Source organism: Myotis myotis, unplaced genomic scaffold (assembly GCF_014108235.1).
Source record: "Myotis myotis isolate mMyoMyo1 unplaced genomic scaffold, mMyoMyo1.p scaffold_m19_p_7, whole genome shotgun sequence".
Taxonomy (NCBI): domain Eukaryota; kingdom Metazoa; phylum Chordata; class Mammalia; order Chiroptera; family Vespertilionidae; genus Myotis; species Myotis myotis.
The window spans coordinates 90,909,052-90,927,144 of NW_023416379.1; positions in this window are offsets into that span (position 1 = coordinate 90,909,052).

Below are 18,093 nucleotides of genomic sequence, written 5' to 3' on the forward strand. Positions count from 1 at the left end.
TGAGATATTACTCAGAAATATAGGAGGAAAACTCCATATTTCCCCCTGTCAAAGGTTTGGTTTTCTTATTTATTTACTAGCGTGCCACTGGGTAAATTGAACCCTGAACAACATTAAAGGGAAATAAACATATCTCTCAGCCGCTCACGAATCCAGGGCGCTCATGGGCCCAGCGCCTGCCAGGAGCTGCATTTCCAACCCGCCTCCCCAGCTGGGGACAGAGTTGCAGCCTGGGCGCGGGGGGCGGGGGGGGGGGGATCCAAGGGCTGCAAAGCAGGGAACCTTCAGCTCCCCACTCCAGAGCATCGGCGTTCCCTCCCCATCCGCCAGCCCCCAAGACCCACAACAGACACACCCCTGCCCTCGGTGTGCACAGCAACTCTGGGCAGATGCAGTAATTTCCTTTTTATCCCCACCTTTCACACACACACACACACACACACACACACACACACACACACACACACGCCAGCAATGACAAACAGACCGGAGCCACAGGAGGAATGCCGCCTCAGTCCTATCTGCATGGCCGCAATCAGAGGGTGGGATGCCTGAGAGCATCCTTATGGCCTGTTTACAGTCACAGAGAATCAATACTTACTTTTGAGAAAGAAAACACGCACTCGCCCAGAGACACACACACATATCTGTGGTGGATGGATGGACCTCTCTCACGCTGAAAACCATGACAGATGAGTTTTGTTCAGACCTTATGCATTTTAAAGGTGCATTTCAACTCACTAAATTAGAATCTGGGTCTGTGGTGGCACCCACCCAACCCTGACCTGGCCTCCTCTGTCCCTCGGCAGGGGGGGCAGCCAACCAGGGCCTCATTCAGGATTCAATCTCACCTAAACTGTGTGGCTGACTCTCTCTCTCTGCTCAGTTCCGGACGAGAAAAGCTGGGCCCTGTGCCCAGAGGGGCAGGCCTGGACGAGGTGGGTTTATAGGGTGAAGATAGATGCTCCTTTGCCCTGTGGTGTTCAGGTCTCAAGCCCACCATGGTTGTGACTCAAAGCTGATTGGGTTGATGGCAAGGAGTCACACAGGCTCCAGGAATACAAAACCCATTCAGAAACTCTCCTGCTCAAGAACCTGTGGTGGCTCCCACTTACCCACAGGAACTAAGTTTCCTCTCAGTTGCAAGTGCTGGCAGGAGCTTGGATTGAACAGGACTCTAGCCCGGCCAGTGTGGCTCAGTGGTTGAGCATTGACCTGTGAACCTGGAGGTCACAGTTCAATTCCTGGTCAGGGCACATGCCCGGGTTGTGGGCGAGATCCCCAGTAGGGGGATCATTGATGTTTCTATCTTTCTAGCCCTCTCCCTTCCTCTCTCTGAAATAAATAAAAACATATTTAAAAAGGAAAGGAAAGGAAAAGAAAAGAAAAGAAAAGAAAAGAAAAGAAAAGAAAAGAAAAGAAAAGAAAAGAAAAGGAAGGACTCTGAGGCTCCACGTGGCTCTGCGGGGAGAATGTAGTGGTTGATTAGTGGTGTCTCCCATGAAATAGGGGGACTGGAGGCACTGGTGCTGAAGAGCTGCCTTCCTTGGATTTCAGAATTAAGTTTAAATACGTCGGCTGTTCTTCCAAACCTCCCCAATGTCTGGCCCCTCTCCAGTGTCATTGCCTACTGTTCTCCAACAAGGCGGTCCCACCCACAGACTTGGCACGTGGCGCTTCGGAACAGCCCCTGTGCCTTTACTCAAGCTGGCACCCCTTACCCTCCTGCCATCTCTCCACCTTGGTGTATGAGTTTAATCCCTACTTCTTCTTAAAGCCCAGCTCAAATCCTGCTCTCCCATGAGGCTTTCTCCACTGCTGCAGCCCATACTGGCTCTCGGGGTGCTCAGGGGCCTCACCACGTGTGGAAATCATTAAGTTAGATGAGTGTCGTATTTCTAAGAGCTCATCTCCACAACCCAGTTGGCCCCCCTCCCCCACCATCACCTCCAAATGACAATCACATCTTAGTTTCTTTTGCACCCCCACAGCACTTCACCCAGTTCTTGCCAGACTCAGCCTGGCCACAGGCACTTGCTGATTACCAGGCCTTCCACGGGTTTAACCAGGGGCTTTGAGGTTTCTGGGGTCTTAGAAACCAAACCTATGGGGCCAAAGGTGGAGTCAGATGAGCCTGTTCAGGACCAGGAGACCGAAAGACCCAAATTCTATCCCTGACTCCCTGTGAAACCTGTGGCCTGGTCACAGCTTAACTAAATTTCTGGGCCTTGATGTGTCTGTCTGCAAAATGGGCACCTACTTTCTGCCCCCTTCTTCCCACCACGCAAGAGCCAGAGCTTCAATCTCTAGCCAGAAACACAGGGCCAGAGAGCAGACCTCCTTGAATCCCAGTGTCCTCACAATAAAATGTGGCATTCTTGCCCTAACAGAGGTGCTCAACCTGTGGGTCGCGACCCCTTTGGCAGTCGAACGACCCTTTCACAGGGGTCGCGTAAGACCATCCTGCATATCAGATATTTTTTTTTTTTAAATATATTTTATTGATTTTTTACAGATTTTTTACAGAGAGGAAGGGAGAGATATAGAGAGTTAGAAACATCGATGAGAGAGAAACATCGATCAGCTGCCTCCTGCACATCTCCTACTGGGGATGTGCCCGCAACCCAGGTACATGCCCTTGACCGGAATCGAACCTGGGACCTTTCAGTCCGCAAGCCGACGCTCTATCCACTGAGCCAAACCGGTTTCGGCCTGCATATCAGATATTTACATTACAATTCATAACAGTAGCAACATTACAGTTATGAAGTAGCAACGAAAATGATTTTATGATTGGGTCACAACATGAGGAACTGTATTTAAAGGGCCAGAGGGTTGAGAGCCACTGCCTAGCCCATTTGGCTCAGAAGGGTCGGGGGTTTGATTCCACTCAAGGGCACATACCTTGGTTGCAGGCTCAATCCCTGAAGCCCATCAGAGAGCTGGTTGGGGTGCATGGGGGAGGCAACCAACCGATGTGTCTCTTTCACGTGGATGTTTCTCTCTCTCTGTCTCTCCCCCTCCCTTCCACTCTCTCTAAAAACCAATGGAAAAAATATCCTCAGCTGAGGATTAACAACAACAAAAGTGTAGCATTCTCACGGGGAACAAGTGCTTGGGAAGGTTCCCTCCGTTCTCTTTGGTCCCACACCCTGAAGCACAGAAGGACAACTTGGGGAGAGGTGAAGTGGGGAGGTAGAGAGATGTGCGCCCCAGCATCGTATCTTTGGTACCACTTGCCTTCCTCCAGAGCCCTCTTACACCCCCCTCCCCCCGGGCCAGGAAAGGGTTTGAGAAGACAGATGTGCTCTGAGGAATAGAAAGCCAAGGTGACCCACGTCAGCAGGCCTCTCCCTGTCGGATGCGGATGCGCACGGGTCCTTCTTGACCCAAATTCTATCCCTGACTCATTGTGAAACCTGTGGCCTGGTTACAGCTTAACCCACACAGGGACCACCCCGTGCACAGGTAATAGACAGGCTAGGGACCACCCCGTGCATACCCCGTGCTGCTCCACCCGCCCACCCCGTGTGGCCACTACAAATGGTGGTTACAAACGTCACAAGAAAGTGTCTGTGGCACAGTTGTGTGCAGAAGGCCGGACACAGCACAGTCTGTGCAGTGAGGGTAGCAGTGTTGAAATGGTGAGAAGTGACATCCGGTAGAGGCTACGAGGACAGGCTCTGGAGCCAGACCACGTGGCCTAAATGCCAGCTCTCTCCTCACCGGAGTGACCTTGGCAAGTCACTTGCTCTTCCTGTGCTCAGCTTCCTCATCTGTAAAGCAGACATGACTACCATGGGCAAGTGACTCTTCAGAGAGAACTGAGCGCAGTGCTTCCTATCACTGTAGAAGCCACTGGGATGTGGGCTCAGAAGGGGGCAGACTTTGTCTATTTCAGCCACTGCTTTATCCGTGCACCTACAGTAACATTTGCATCCATAAATATTCTGAAATGAGTGAATGGGGGACACACAGACCCCTCAGAGGCTGCCACACACCTGTTCTGTCGGCGAGGCAAACACATACCTCGTGACGGTCTTCATGAGTCTGTCTGTGCGTCCAGAGATGTGCTAGGGCGGGTCGGGACACAGCACAGGGATGAAGGCACCAGGGCCCTAAGGCAGAGGTTGCTAGCTGTCTCCATTCCATTCTCCTGTTCGTCCCTAGTCCTGGAACTTCTGGAATTGCCGAGCCTCCCTTGCAGCTGGACATAGCCATGTGACTGAATTCTAACCAATAAAGGGTAAAGGGAAGTGTCAAACGATAGCTTCTGGAACTCTCCTTAAGAGATAGCTGGCACTCTTCCCCCAGCTGACAGGAAGACGGAGGTAATGGCTGGAACTGGAGCAGCTATGTTGGCCTGTGAGGGACCCTAGTCAGGAAGTCACCCACCACAGAGTGACATGAGTAGAAGCCTCGGTAGACTCCAGACTATCACGATAGAAAGAAATAAAATGACTAAAGGTACAAACTAACATTTGGGGGTTTGCTATGACCTGCAGCCCATTTCAATCCTAGCTGGGACTGACCACATCACTGGAAATCACAGTCAGCTGGAGGAGGCACACAGGAAAACCGACCAACTCTGCTGAGGGTGGTGGTAATAGACAGGCACAGGTAATAGACAGGTACAGGTAATAGACAGGTACAGGAAATAGACAGACACAGGTAATAGACAGGCACAGGTAATAGACAGGCACAGTTAATAGACAGGTACAGGTAATACACAGGCACAGGTAATAGACAGGCACAGGTAATAGACAGGCACCAGTAATAGACAGGCACCAGTAATAGACAGGCACAGGCAATAGACAGACACAGGTAATAGATAGGCACAGGCAATAGACAGGCGCAGGTAATAGATGTGCACAGGTAATAGACAGGCACAGGTAATAGACAGACACAGGTAATAGGCACAGGTAATAGACAGGCACAGGTAATAGACAGGCACAGGCAATAGACAGACACAGGTAATAGACAGGCGCAGGTAATAGATGTGCGCAGGTAATAGATGTGCACAGGCAATAGACAGACACCGGTAATAGACAGGCGCAGGTAATAGATGTGCACAGGTAATAGACAGACACAGGTAATAGACAGGCACAGGTAATAGACAGACACAGGTAATAGGCACAGGTAATAGACAGGCACAGGTAATAGACAGGCACAGGTAATAGACAGACACAGGTAATAGACAGGCGCAGGTAATAGATGTGCACAGGTAATAGACAGGCACAGGCAATAGACAGACACAGGTAATAGACAGGCACAGGTAATAGATGTGCACAGGTAATAGACAGGCACAGGCAATAGACAGACACAGGTAATAGACAGGCGCAGGTAATAGATGTGCGCAGGTAATAGATGTGCGCAGGTAATAGACAGGCACAGGTAATAGACAGGCACCGGTAATAGACAGGCACAGGCAATAGACAGACACAGGTAATAGACAGGCACAGGTAATAGACAGACACAGGTAATAGGCACAGGTAATAGACAGGCACAGGTAATAGACAGGCACAGGTAATAGACAGGCACAGGTAATAGACAGACACAGGTAATAGGCACAGGTAATAGACAGGCACCGGTAATAGACAGGCACAGGCAATAAACAGACACAGGTAATAGACAGGCACAGGTAATAAATGTGCAAGGAAAAGCAGAGAGGAGAAGAAACCAAAACCCAGTGGGGGCTGCAGGTGGGAGTTGGGGAGAGGGATCCAAGAAGGCTTCCCAGAGGGAGTGACACCCACACCTACATGAATCCCAAAGAATTGGGAGGAGTTTTCAGGATTGTGGGAGTAGAGAGCGGTGAATGTACTAAAACTGAGACATGTGAGAGTTTGGGGAACTCTGGAGAGAGAGAGAGAGAGAGAGAGAGAGAGAGAGAGAGAGAGAGATTTATTTTGTCCCGAGGAACCAAGAACTGATTAGCAGAATGGAGGAGGCAGCCTCTGATGAGAAGGGCTTTCACAGGCCAAGGTTGGGAGGAAGGGCATTCCTGGCTGAGGAACAGCAAGTGCAAAAGCACAGAGGCCGTGGCTGAGGGCAGGGTCTGAGCGCAGTGCGCCCTGGAATGTGGCAGGAATAACGAAGAGGAGCTGAGTGTGTAAAACCCATGCGGAGTAAGACCAGGATGGGGAGCAGGTGCCTCGTGGTTTAGGTGTGTAACGTGTATAAACTCGCTTAACTTCACAACAGCCCTCTGAGGCCAGCACTCACCCTCTCCTTCCGCAGATGCAGGAACCCGGCCCAGGGAGGTTAAACCCGGGGTCAGGCTGCACGGCAGGGAAAGGCGGGCTGGGGTTGGAGGCTGGGCAGGGGACTCCTCAGCCAGCGTGCTCCCCTGAGCCCGCCACTCTCACAGAGCCGTGGGCTTCTCGAAGGGCATGCTCAGCCCTTTCCTATGCCCACCGTGGACGCCCCTCCCCCCGCCTCCCCACTATACACACCTGGCAGCCTCTGAGGGCACAGGTGAGTGCAGGGATGACCTACAGGAAAGCCAGGAGATTTTTATGTTGGTCCCAAGGGGAAGGGAAGAGAAAGGGCTCCAGGGAGGCTCAGAGAAGCCCAGAGCAGCCAGAGAAAGGCACGTCTGAAAAGGGGGGCGCGGGGTGTATTCAGACAGGGTCTTCCTTCCATCTTAGGGGTGAGACTTCCGTCAGGAAACATCACGTCTCTAACCTTGTGTATGTGATAGGGAGGGAGCCACCACCTACATATTAGTGCACGTCTTACATTATCCCATTTACACCCTCACTTTCATTCTATGAGGCTGACATCTCACCCTCCTCTGAGAGCTGAGATGAGGCACAGAGGTGGTAAGTAACTTGCCTGAGGTTGCCCACCTCCTAAATGATGGAGCCAGGACCCGTCCAAACTTAGAGTTGCCTCCCTCTTACCAGGTCTCTGTCTGAGATCTTATATCCATGGCAGAATTCTGTTCAGAGGCGCTGCCTCCTTCTCACAGCCCTGCTGTCCCCTCCCCCTCCCATCCTGCTCCCACAATCTGTAGGCAACATATGCCTCCAAAAGGCAACAAGCCACAGACGTCCTCAGAGGTTTTTCAAAGCGTAGTGTCGTTATGCAAGAGCTGAGGAAATCATTGCTAGAAACACCCTCTGCCTTACTCAGTCCTGGCACGTTCGGCAGAGCCGTCCTACGCCATGAATCTGAGCACCTTCGGGCACCAAAGACCTTGGCCGTTCTCCATCCCCTGCCTCTGGGAGGGAGGCCCCTTCAGTGCGCTGAGCGGGAGAAGGATTCCTGGGGTGGAGATGAGCACGTCTGTCTCTCTCTCCGGCCACGGGTCTGTAATATCCTCTCCGCAGGGAGGGGCCCACTGGGAGTGCCACACCGCACAACAGACGGTGTGCCCTGGTCCCTGCAGCCCTGCTGCCGGCCACTTCCTCGCCCGCCTGGCCCCAGGCCTTCCGTGCCCCGCCGCCCTGCCCAGCTGCCCTTCTGGGGCTTTGCCCTGGCTCGAGGCCTGCCCACTCGAGGCCGTGTGGCATCTGAGGCCCAAACGAGTCTGACTGTTGGCTGGACGTTGGGCAAGCGGGCTGCACGACTGGAGTTCTTCCCAGGAGAGGCCCCAAGTCCAGCCCAGTAAATCAATAAACAAATTAATAAGCAAATGCTGCTGTCTGCCGAGCCGAACTGGGACTCCCGGGCAAACATTTCAAATCAACAACAGCCGCCACAGAGCATGCTGGGAGCCAGTGCACCTCTCTGGGTGGAATTTTCAAAGTCCCCGTCTCTCCCAGGACTAGAGACAAGGCTGGGCGGGCCCCACAGAGAGCAGCAGGGGGACCGGCTGCTGCAGAGGAAAAGGCCTTTGCACAGAGCGGCATCTGCCATCCTCCTGGCTCAGTCCTCTGGCTCCTGCTGAGAGCAGCTCGGTGCGCAGCGGAGGAGCTTTGATCTGGTCCTACCCGTGCGGATGTGGGTGACAAAGCAGCCTCAGTCACACGAGGCCCCAATTAAGGGAGCTGACTCTTTACTGCCGACTCGCAGTTACACAGCACTTCTCCGCGGGGCCTGCAAAGAGGGAGGCCAGGAGGATGCAAGGGACTGCGGCAGGGGACCGACCGCTGCGGAGGCCACCGCCATCACCCCATTTGTGAGAGAATGGGCCAGTGGGGAGCCTGGGCCAGGGAAGACCGTAACTCCAGCTCTGGGCTGCCACCCCCAAGTCTTTCAGGCAGGGGGGCCCTGGCAGAGACCTCCGCGCCAGCTCCCTCCCTCCAGGCCAGCAGGCGCCCACCCCTCGGTGCCCAGCAGCCAGGGGGGCAGATGCAAACAGAAATGCCTGGGCGGCTGAAATAGACTCACGCAGACCTCGGGAGACCAGCCGGGAGGCCTGCAGCGCCCTTTCTGAGAGCCTCCTGAATGCACGCATCTTCTCTTTTGTGCTCACAAATGCCACCCAATCGCAGAGGCCGCTGGGGCTGAATTATAAGCAGAGAGTGTCTGCCTGGGGCGCTGGCCTCTGGGCTGTCTGCCAGGGCTGTCAGGCCGCCCAGACTTCAATACCAACAGAGCGAAGGAACAAGAGAACAGCTCCAGGACCGGCTTGGAAGCTGGGGAGGGAAGTGACCTGTCTTGTGAGGCGGAGGAGCGCAGTCTGCCCGGGGCATTCTGACACGAGGCTGTCTGCAGGCCCGGGCGCGCTCTCCCGGGTGGGCACCGACGGTGCCCGCAGTCAGAGAAGCCGGCCTTGTAAGCGCTGCCCTGTCTGGCTGCCCGCGGCTCGTGCTGCTAATGAGCCTGGGCCCACGCTTCCTCCGCGGCCGTTGGAAGGGGTCTCGTCACTTCGCCACAGCTCCCAGCAAACTCTTCAGAAGGGAGGGGAGACGTCAGCCACACACCCCAGACACTTGGCATGTTCTGGTCATGAAATGCACATGTGAAAACCCTCTGGTGGCTCGCTGTTAGCCCACAGAACAAGGTCAAAGCTCATGAGCAGACCGGCATCTGAGGGGAGGCCCATGTCCACTTCCTAAGCCCGGGGAAGCTGCATGCGGTGGGTCAGAGCGCAGGCCTGGCCGGATCCTAGCTCCCCTCGCTAGCTGTGTGGCCTTGGGTGCCTCAGTTTCCCCATCTGTAAAAGGAAGGCAAAGAGTACCCGTGTTCACAGAGTTGTTGGGGATTAAATGCGTTAACGCACATTAAGTGCCCAGAACGACTCCCAGCAGGTAGTAAGAGAACATTATTATTATTCTGAGAGAACAAGGTGGCGGGCCTCCTGGGAGGGAGGTGTCCTGGCCCGCAGTCAGCAGTGTGGGGACAGCGGAACAGAGCGAGAGGGGGACAGGGAGAAGAGTAGCCCTGAAACAACAGGCAGCTCCGGCTGCCTGGGGGGACGATGGAAGAAAAATGGGAACCCGCTGGGCCCACACGTGAGGTTTACACACAGTCAAATGTGCTGATCCGAAGTGTGCGGCTTCATCGGTTTTTACGTGTGTGTACACTCTCCTAATCGGCACGCAGTTCGAGATGTTTCCCTCACCCCAGAATGTCCCCCCAGGGACATTGGCCTTTTACACTGTCCCCATCAGAGCAGGGAGCCCACACCTGAAGGGGCATGAAATAACCTATTGGGGTTATTTCCACTTTTATCTCATCCTTTCCATTTCTCTTCTTGTATGCACTATATAATATACATAATATATTAGCACATCTGTGCCTGTTTAGGATTTGTTAATAGACAAACATTCGCTGGAGATAAGCGCTGAATCTCTCCTGCTCATCCCCTGGACCCCACCCGCCCGCCCCCCGCCCTGTGGGTTCAGGTAGGATTTGGCTAATGGAAGGGCCTGTGAGGAGGAGGCGGTGCAATCAGGAAATTTATGCCGAGGGCTCCCTCCCTGCAGGGCCAGCTCAGGTGGCTGGGTGCCCTGCTGGGAAGCTCCCCACAGATTGGCCCTCTCCCTCCAGATGTAACCACTCCGATGCTGCCCTGTGGACTGAGGGCTGGTCACAGCCCCGCTTACTGCACTGCCCTTTGGCTCCTCCATACCCACCTGTATAAAGAGTCCTTTGTCAATAAGCGTCCTTAGTTTACCGCCCAGAGGGAACTAAAGAAATAAATTCCCTGTCCTCACTCCTCTCCCTTCCCCCAAACCCACCCGGAGCCCTGGAGAGGGCAGCCATCTAGGCCAGGGAGCGGGTGTTGGAAGCGGGGTGCGGATCTGGACGGGCAGAGGGAAGGTCCCCGGCACAGCACCGGAAACCACCGCTGCTCTGGGAAGGCCTTGCCTCTCCACGGGCCTCCCTGCCCCCAGGCCCTCAGTCCAGCTTCACACCCGGGGAAGTGGTGAGAAGTTGTGGCCCTGGAGGAGGGAGCTGCGGGGATCCAGGCACGTGAAATGTCAGAGGAAGAAGTCTGAGCTTCCCCCAGGCAGCAGGGTAGGCAGCTAAGCAATGCTCGGCTAACTCCAGGGGAATCCAGGAAGGAGGTGGGAAGGGGCGTGCTGGCTGTCTGATCCCTTCCAACCTCAAAGAGACGGGAGGGAGACTGGAGGCCACAGATAAAAACGCTGGTGCCTCCAGCAAGCCTGGTAGGAAGAGCTCCCGCGCCTTTGTTCGCTGCAAAATACACAGATCAGGTTCTGGCTTCCTCTCCAGAGCCGGGGGTTCTGGTGTTTATGATGCGCGGAGAGCGGGGAGGCTGGCGGAGAAGAGGGAAGGGAGTGCTCTCCCCCTCCTCCCTGGGAAAGCGCAGGCCCCCTCCCCCGCAGGCCCATCTCTGCATCTGTGTAACTGCGGCTCCAGGCAGCTTCCGGCATTTCTCTGGCCACAGTGTTCTCATCTGGAAAGTGGCAGTAATGGCACCCACTCAGCGGGTTCTTGGAAGAGTAAATGTGACAACGTGTGACAGTGTATGCTCCTCCCCAGAGAAACCACGGTGGCGGGCAAGTGCCATTTTATGGAATCCCTGAAAGGAAGACTTGTCTCTAAACCTGTCTCCTTGGAATAACAGGACCTTTCCCTATGGGGTTTCTGTGTTCCCCTGGCCCAGCCTTGTTTGGGGGCTGCCCCTGAGCCTGGGAGGGGATTGAGGCTGGCAGTTGGGTTGGAGATCAAACAAACAGGCAACAAGTGAAAACTCTGGAAGGGAAGCAGTTTCCGTGTATAGGCATTCTGAGAAGGGGACATTGGGCCCCAGGAGACAGGGTGCACGGCTGAGCAGCAAGGGTGAGTCAGAATTCCAGGTAGAAGGCAGAGTCTGGAACAGGAACATCACCCACCAGGCAGGCAGGGCAGAGCGCTCTCTGTGTGGGGGGACAGGCTGGCAGGAAGGGCCAGATCCAGGCCCTGCCCCCCATGCTCCACACAGAGTATCCTCATAACCACAGAAGCCCTTCCCAGCCCTTGTCTATCCCCTGCCCCCTAAGTCAGTCCAGCAGTTTGCTTTTATTCTTTAGGCTGCTGAGATCAGCAGGAGAAAAATGATGCCTTCCTGCCAGTCCTGGAGTCCCTACAAATTCATCATTCATTTATTCATTCATTCATTCATCCAACAAATATTTATTTATTTATTTATTTATATTTTTTTAATCCTCATCTGAGGATATTTTTACCATTGATTTTTAGGGAGAGTGGAAGGGAGAGGGAGAGACAGAAACACCAATGTGAGAGAGACACATCAATTGGTTGCCTCCCGTATGTCCCCAACTAGGGCCAGGAACCTGCAACCAAGGTACCTGCCCTTAACTGGAATTGAACAGGGGACCCTTCAGTCCGCAGGCCAACACTCTATCCACTAAGCCAAACCAGCTAGGGCCATCCAACAAATACATATTGAACATCTACCATTTATATTCACTACTCTAGGTCTTAGGGGATACATCAATGAATAAAATGGAGCTACATTCTGGTGAAGAGAGACAATAAACAAAATATACAGTAAAGGCTATGCAGGAAAATAAGGAGACTTGGGAGGGGGTTCAATCTGAAGAGAATAGCCAGAGAGGATCTCATCAAAAAGGTGACTTCGGAGTGAAGACCTGAAGGAGTGAGAGAGGACACACGTAGGCATCTGGAGGAGCACGTTCCAGGTACAAAGCCCCTGAGGTGGGCATGTGCCTGGCATGTTTGACCAACTGCCAAAGGCCGTGCAGCTGGGGTAGAGTGAGCAAGTGAGAGTAGTAAGAGGTGACAGCAGAGAATTAGTGGGGGATCCAGTGGGGGGACCGTGGAGGCCACTATAACATCCTCAGCCTCAACTGGGACCTCTACACTGTGCTCAGTTTCCCTCTTTTAGACACACCTTCATTTTTTCCCAAATCAAATCCCCTGTACCAATCAGGGTGCATGTGGTTGCAAGTAACAGGAAAAACAACTGGCAGTGGCTCGAATCATAAAGACATCCTATATAATAAAAGCCTAATATGCTAAGTGTCCGGTCATCCGGTCATCCATTCAACCAATCAAAGCGTAATATGCTAATGATATGCTAAGGCTGCTCAACTGCTCACTATGACATGCACTGACCACCAGGGGGAAGACACTCCAACCGGTAGGTTAGCTTGCTGCTGGGGTCGGGCCAATTGGGACTGAGCGAGCCAGACACACCCTGGAGCCCTCCTGCGGTCCCTCCTTGGCTGGCCAACCTCCCGAGTCCCTCCCTGGCCCGAATCATGCACCTGTGGGGTCCCTTGGCCTGGCCTGCACCCTCTCTCAGGACACCTCAGGGGATGTTGGAGAGACGGTTTCAGCCTGATCCTGCAGGCCAGGCCAAGGGACCCCACTGGTGCACGAATTCATGCACCAGGCCTCGTATATTTATTTTATTTTTATAAATATATTTTATTGATGTTTTACAGAGAGGAAGGGAGAGGGATAGAGAGTTAGAAACATCGATGAGAGAGAACATCGATCAGCCTCCTCCTGCACATCTCCCACTGGGGATGTGCCTGCAACCAAGGTACATGCCCTCAACCGGAATCAAACCTGGGACCTTTCAGTCCTCAGGCCAACACTCTATCCACTGAGCCAAACTGGCCAGGGCAGGGCCTCGTATATTTATACTGGACAAGTGCCTGAAGGGAGTAGGTGGAAAAGCTAGTTTAACAGCTCACAGGTGTCATCAAGGACCAAGGCTCTTCCTGTTCTTTCATTCTGCCGTCCTCAATGTGTCCTCATGGTGACTAGATAGCTGCTGCAGCTCCAGCATCACACCCTTCCCCACAGCTCCCCAGATAGAAATAAGGAGCAGGCAGAGAGGTCAAATAGAAATAAAGGGGTCACTGTGTGTGCAGTGAGAGGACAGGAAGCCGTTCTCCTCCCAAATGTCTCTCATCATGGAGGAAAACAGTTCCCCACAGACCCAGCAGGCTCTCCCTGTCTCATTGGCTATTGGGGTCACATGTCTTCTCCTGTGCCAATCAGTGGCAGAGGGGTGTAGACGGTCATAACTGATCTGTACCAATTATGACTTATCTCAGGCTGAGCACATTGACTCCTGGAGGAGACGAGTTAGTCCATCAAGGAAGGAGGAATCCTGTGGGGTATATGATGGGCAGTGTCTGCCGTGCCCACCCCAATCCCACTGCACCCCTTTTGTAGCACAAAGGAAACAAAGACCTTCAGGCTCCCTCAACCACCTACCTGCCGTCCCACCCCATCCATAACCCCTCCGGGGCTACCACTCCACTGAACTCACCATTGTTCTTCCCAAATCAGCCACTCTGCCTGGCTTTCCTGTCCCAGCCAATGGCAACACCATCCAATGGCCAAGGCAGAAAGGTGGGTGGCTTCCTGGACTCTCCCCCTCACCTACTCTCCACATTCTTTTTAAAATCATCTTCTTCATAGCTCTCCAAAATGTCCCCTCCTTTCCATCCTCACTGTGCCTGCTTTGGCTCAGCCCTGGACCATCCCGCAGCCTCTTACCCTGGTCCCTTTCAGACCAGGGCTGGGAGTAGAGTGAGGGGAGCGAGGCCCTTGAGGGGCAGAACTTAAGATGGTGCTCAGCCACAGGGTCGTGTTACAGCTCTGCTCCTTGCCATCTGCAGCCAGCCTGATGCTTCTAAATCGCAAATCTGATCAGCGTGCCATTGGACCTCAGAACTGCCCAATTACTCCTCTCTGCCTTGGTCAGAAACCAAACTTTTTAGAATAAGCTAGAGACTCCACCTGCCTCCCAGCCGCCTCTCCTTGTTTCCTCCTTTTCCATGCCTTTCATGCTTCAGTCATTCTAGTCTTCCTCACGCTGTCATCTTTGCCTCCTGGGTCCTGGGCCTAGAACACTCTTCACCCATCTTCTGTGCTCCCCTAACTCATTTTTTTTCTATTATGAAATATGTAGGACCTACTGAAAGCTGTAAGTAATCATGCAATTAATACCCTTGGACTGCCACCATCACTTAAGAGATAAAATATTACCAAACAGTGGAAGGCCCCTGGCACCTGTCCCCAGTCACATCCATCTTCCCAACTATTGGGATGATCATCATCCTGCTTTTGGTGTTTGCTGTTTACACAGCATAAGTTTGAATAGTTAAGCAATATATTGTATTGTTCTGAATATTTTGAATGTTTTTAAACATCAGGGTAGCTCAGTTGGTTAGAGCATCATCCCGATACACCAAGGTTGTGGGTTCAATCCCTGGTCAGGCACATATAAGAACCAACCAATGAATGCATAAATAAGTGGAACAACAAATTAATGTTTTTCTCTCTCTTTCTCTCTTCCTTCCTCTCTCTATTTTTTTTCCCCCACTGATTTTTAGGGAGAATGGAAGAAAGGGAAAGACAGAGAGAAACATCGATGTGAGAGAGACACATGGGTTGATTGTCTCCTGTGTGCGCCCCGACCAGGGCCAGGGTCAGAGAAGAGCCTGCAACCAAGGTATGTGCCCTTGACCGGAATTGAACCCGGGACCCTTTGGTCCACAGGCCAACCCTCTATCCACTGAGCCAAACTGGTTAGGGTGTTTCTTCCTCTCTCTAAAAATCAATAAATAAAATGTTTTTAAAAAGTAAAATAAACTTTAGGGAAATAGTTCATATGGTTTACATTCCTCTGCAATGTGTTTCTTCATACAACATTATGTTTGCGAGATTTATTCATGTTGATGTTTGTAGCTCTAGATCAGAGGTCAGCAAACTTTTCTGAAAGGGACAGATAATAAATATTTTAAATTTTGTGGGCACAAGAGTCTGTTGCAACTACTCAACTCTGCCATTATGGTGTGAAAGCAGGCACAGATAATATGCAAATGAGTAAACGTGACCGTGTTCCAATACAACTTTAATTACAAAAACAGGCAGCAAGCTGGAGAACATATCCCTGCCCCATTAACTTTGGGTTTGGCCTAACAGAATTTAACCCACAGAATGCTAGAGAATGTGATGCACACAAACAGAGGAATTGGTGTTTTTTGGGGTTTTTAAAAATGTATTTTTGCCGAAACCGGTTTGGCTCAGTGGATAGAGCGTCGGCTTGCGGACTGAAAGGTCCCAGGTTCGATTCCGGTCAAGGGCATGTACCTGGGTTGCGGGCACATCCCCCAGTGGGAGATGTGCAGGAGGCAGCTGATCGATGTTCCTCTCTCATCGATGTTTCTAACTCTCTATCTCTCTCCCTTCCTCTCTGTGAAAAATCAATAAAATATATTTTTAAAAAAAAAATAAAATAAAAATGTATTTTTATTGATTTCAGAGAGGAAGGGAGATGGAGAGAGAAATAGAAACATCAATGATGAGAGAGAATCATTGATTGGTTGCCTCCTGCACTCTCCCTACTGGGGATCGAGCCCACAACCCAGGCATGTGCCCTTGACCTTAATCGAACCCGGAACCCTTCAGTCTGCAGGGCGATGCTCTATCCACTGAGCAAAACCAGCCAGGGCTCAAACAGAGGTTTTGAACATACCTGTGTAACTTGGCCTGTTGCAGTCCTGCCATTTGCCCTGTGAAGAGCATGCCCCCAGCAAGCTGTTGTCTCTGGCCCAAGTCCCTAAGAGAGAGACACACGGAGCAGAGTGAACCTGAGCACAATCACCCCGGATGTCCTGAAATCCAGTAACAAGAAGTAAGTGTTATTATTCCATAAGTCACTGAGAGTTTTTTAAGGATTATTTGTTACACAGAACTATTGCCATAGTAGCTAATACAGTGGACATTTGAATTGTTTCCAATCTTTGGTATTGCAACAAAGCACATACTTGTAATATGTCAGCTGGTGCACCAATGCCTCTTCAACTCTTCTAGTTAATGCTGATTTGTTTTCCAAAGCTTTGTAGTAATCTACACTCCACCAGCAGTGCCTCAGAGTTTCCATGGCTCCATATCTTTGTCAACACTTGGTTTTGTCAGATGTCTGCTGATCTGATGGGTGTGAAATTGCATTGCTGTCTAACTCTTGTTCATTTTTCCTTTTCTCAGAACCTCCTTTCCTAACTCCCCAGTCTGAACTAGATTCACATTCTCAGCGCATCCATAGCTCCTTATGTCTGCCTCTCTGACAGTGCTGGTAACATGGCATTGTATTTATCTTTTAGTCTGTTGCCAAACACAGAGCCTCTGTACTCCAGCCACAGTATAGAGCTCAGCACATAGCAGGCGCTTAGTAAATAATTGTTGCATAAAGGTTTGATGAGAAACCTTAATCAAACTGGTCAGCTCCTGCCCCAGGGGAATGTACAAGCTGAGACAACTAACTCAGGTCCAAGACACACACCAAGGTGGCTGAAAGGTCAGAGGCTGATTGCTTTTCATGCGGGCATCTGATTTGGGCTTGAATGCTACTTGTTTTTATGCTAAGATGTAAGCACACCCAGGTGGGTCTCAGGAGATTAGCAGTAGCTGGAGAAGCGAGCAAAAACTAAACCCTAAGGGTCTGCGAATGTTTTGTGGGCAAATAAAATATAAACAAGCAGGCAACAGCAGTTGGCTAGCATTTGTTGCACACTGTTCTAAACACTTTGCACATAGCTAGAGCCTTCCAACAACCTATGGGGGTAAATAGCAGAGGAGGAAATGAAGAAAAGCAACGTGCCCAAGGAACACAGCTGGTGAGTAGAGGACCTGGACTGGCTTGAACTCGGGCAGTTTGGCTCTGCTGCTACTCACACCTCGAGGAACTTGGCACCTCCCAGAGATTTACTTTCCAAAGCGCTGAGAACCTCTTTGGATGGCATGGTTTTGTTTGGTATACCCAAGGTCACAGCCAAAGGTCAGAGCTCTGAGAGATCCTTGAGAAGGGCCTCTCTGCTGCCAGCCAGCATGATAGAAAGAAAACAGGTCTGGAGCCAAGAGACTTTGGTTTTAATCCAAGCTCAGCCACAGACTTAGTTTAGGTTATTTTTTGTTGCAAGAAAAAAAAAAACACACATTAATAACTTCAAATTTGCTCAAATGAAGAGAAAGGGATGGATGGTGCTGGTGGGACACCCAAGGATCAGACCAAGAATTGGACCATGGATAGTATTTGCATTCATTCTGTGACTTTTTCTCGGGGCTAAGACCAACATCTCATTCCAGGTTCAAATTCCTGGGAGATGAAACCTGATTGGCCCAGCTTCAGACCGCTGTTTTCCTCCAGTCCAATCGGCTGTGAAGAGGAAGGTGAGAGCACATAAACCTCAGGAAAAGGGGGCCATTGTGAACGAGGCGGTATCCCTAGAAAGTGTCCAGCAACATTACTAATTCTCTGCAGACCTCAGAGAAGCCATCTTCCTTCCTGGGATTCAGGTTTCTCCTTTGTGAAATGAGAGATCTGATCTGTGTCTTGTTCACCATTATGTCTACTATATGCCTGGCATATTAGATGCTTAACAAATGTTTGTTGAATTAATGAATGGACTAGAGCAGTGGTTCTCAACCTTGGCTGCACATTAGAATCACCTGGGAATCTTTTTAAAATCCTGATTTCTGGGCCTCGTCCTCCGGAAATTCTGTTTCTTTGTTACTCATCTTGTGACCCCACCCCATAACAAAGAAACAGAATTTCCGGAGGATGAGGCCCAGAAATCAGGATTTTAAAAAGATTCCCAAGTGATTCTAATGTGCAGCCAAGGTTGAGAACCACTGGACTAGAGCTGTCTCTATATTACATTCTGATTCTGATAGTCTGTCTTC